Below are 2,500 nucleotides of genomic sequence, written 5' to 3' on the forward strand. Positions count from 1 at the left end.
TGGAGTAGAAATCTTGATAAACGAAGAGGTTGCTGGTAACGTAGTCGAAATCAGTAGTTTATCAAACAGGGTAGCTTGGATTGTAATTAGGCTGTGTAAAAGGTACACTCAAAAAATAGTTCAGATTTATGCACTAACTTCAAAGTGTTTAGATGATGATATCGAGTCTTTCTGAGATGATTAGAGAGGTAATGGGTCAAGAAAAAAGTAAGCGCATGTTGGTAATAGGCGACTTTAATGCTAAAGTGGGGAAAAAGATAGGAGATGAATCGTGCATTGGGAACTTTGGAGTAGATGAAAGAAATAACAGGGGCGAGATGTTAGTCAACTTTGCAGAGAACTACAGCATGAGAATAATTATTTTTTTCCAAAAGCGTGTAGGTCGTAAATGAACGTGGAGAAGTCTGAAAAAAAAGTAGACGTCATATTGATAGATGAGAGCAAGAGGTCTAATAATGTTACGGTCATAGATAAAGCTAATATAAGTAGACCCCATAGAATGATAGTGTTAGCTTTGTTGCCACCATCACTTTCAGTTCCTATCTCTCCTTAATTTCTGGTTTTAATTTTGTTAAATGTTTCTTCATTCACTTTCAACTTTCTTTGCTTTCTTTTCTTCATTGTATAATTGTAAGTCACTCATCTGTAGGCCCCATACATTTTTCGTCCTACTTAGTCAAGTACCACTTAATATATGTTGTAGTCAAGTTCCATTACTCAGTAAATGAAGGGGAATTAAATTGAACTTGAACTTTTCTTCATTTTCTTCACTAATTCTTCTACAACGTTATTGCCTTAGGTACGCCAGAGGACTCCCACCTGGGATCCTTAATACACTCACCAAGCCAAGCCTGCTTCGACGTCACTATTTAATTCATCCAATAACTTTGACCGTTACAGATAAGGGCTACCCTTTAAGGTTGTGACTTTACTTCCGTGCACCAATAAATTCTCTCCTCCTCCACCTTTTTCTCCAATCAGAAAGACTGTTACACTATCTCAAGCAATGCTGCTTACGCAAGCAATATTGTCACGAAGCGAAGTGGAGTGTTAACAATTCGTAACATCATCACCAATATCGATACTTAGCTTGTGTTTAAAAACATTAGGCGGTGAACAAGATCATGCAACTCTGCAACTCCGTAGCGACCATTGTTTTCAAAATATCTAAGTCGTAAAAACTCCTCTATCTACCTACTTCTCTACTACTTTTCTACCTTAATCTACCAGTCTCTTACTTGTAGGTTGCACAGCTAAATTCAATTTCAGAGCCGAGAGAAATAAACTAGTTTTATAAAAGAAAATAAGCCTTGCAAAGGCTAAGGATAACAAGAAGGAATTTCAGTTAGAATTTAAAGGTAGATTCGAGGCTCTAAGGATTATCGAGGACACCGTCGAATGTATGAATTTGATAAATATCATTAGGGAATCGGCAGAGAAAACAATAAGCACTAGTGAAATACTCTAAAGCTACAAATTATTTAATCAAAAGAAGGACTATGCAGATCAAAAACAGGAGAGACGATATAGGGAAAACAGAACTAAACAAACTTATAAACAAAAGGGAGAAATCAGAGAAAAGAAAGAGAAACATAGATGGAATAGAAGAAACTATTCAGAAAGGTAAAAGTATTAAAGGGGCCGAGTGCAGACATGCTTTGGGAAGACAGCAAATGATATATTTAAAATATAGAAATGGAGAGATTATTAAAAGCAGTGACAGAATGGTAAAAACAGTATAGGAAGTTTACCATAGTTGAGTCAGTAAATTCATCTGTACACCTAGTACTATACCAGAAATTACAAAGAAAGAAATAGAATTTGCTCTAAAATATATGAAACGAGGAAAAACACCTGGGAGAGATGGTATATCGATAAATCTTTACAAAGACGCAGGGAAGAAAGTTCATATTAAGTTAGCTCAGTTGTACACCCAATGCTTACGTGAAGAAACCCTTACTGAATGCTGATACAATGCTATAGTGCTTTTGCTTCATAAAAAAGGAGACCAAAAGGATCTTAGTAACTACCGACCGATTAACTTGTTATTTAATGTATATAAAGTATTCTCCAAGATCTTTACAAATAGACTAAGTCGAGTTTTAGATAGAAAACAACTAAAAGAACAGACAAGTTTTCGAAGTGGATATTGGACTAAAGACCATTTACAGGCGATGAACCAACTAATTGAGAAAGTGACAGAATATAATATCTCTCTGTTTAGTTTTTGCAGATTACGAGAAGGCCTTTGAATCGGTAGAACAAATAGCAATACTAAACTCGCTACGCAAACAGGGTACAAACGAACAGGTCGTAAGGGTTTTAGAAAAAAAATATGCGAAAGGTACTGCTGTAATTCGACTACATAAAGATACAGAAAATATTAAGATCAAGAAAAGAGTACGGCAGGGAGATACAATTTCACCCAAGTTATCTACAGATTCCATGGAAGAGATCATCAGAAAGTTGAGTTAGGAACAGAAAGGTTTGAAGATTGATG

Source organism: Oratosquilla oratoria, chromosome 19 (genome assembly GCF_046742065.1).
Source record: "Oratosquilla oratoria isolate Oo_2021 chromosome 19, ASM4674206v1, whole genome shotgun sequence".
NCBI classification, from domain to species: domain Eukaryota; kingdom Metazoa; phylum Arthropoda; class Malacostraca; order Stomatopoda; family Squillidae; genus Oratosquilla; species Oratosquilla oratoria.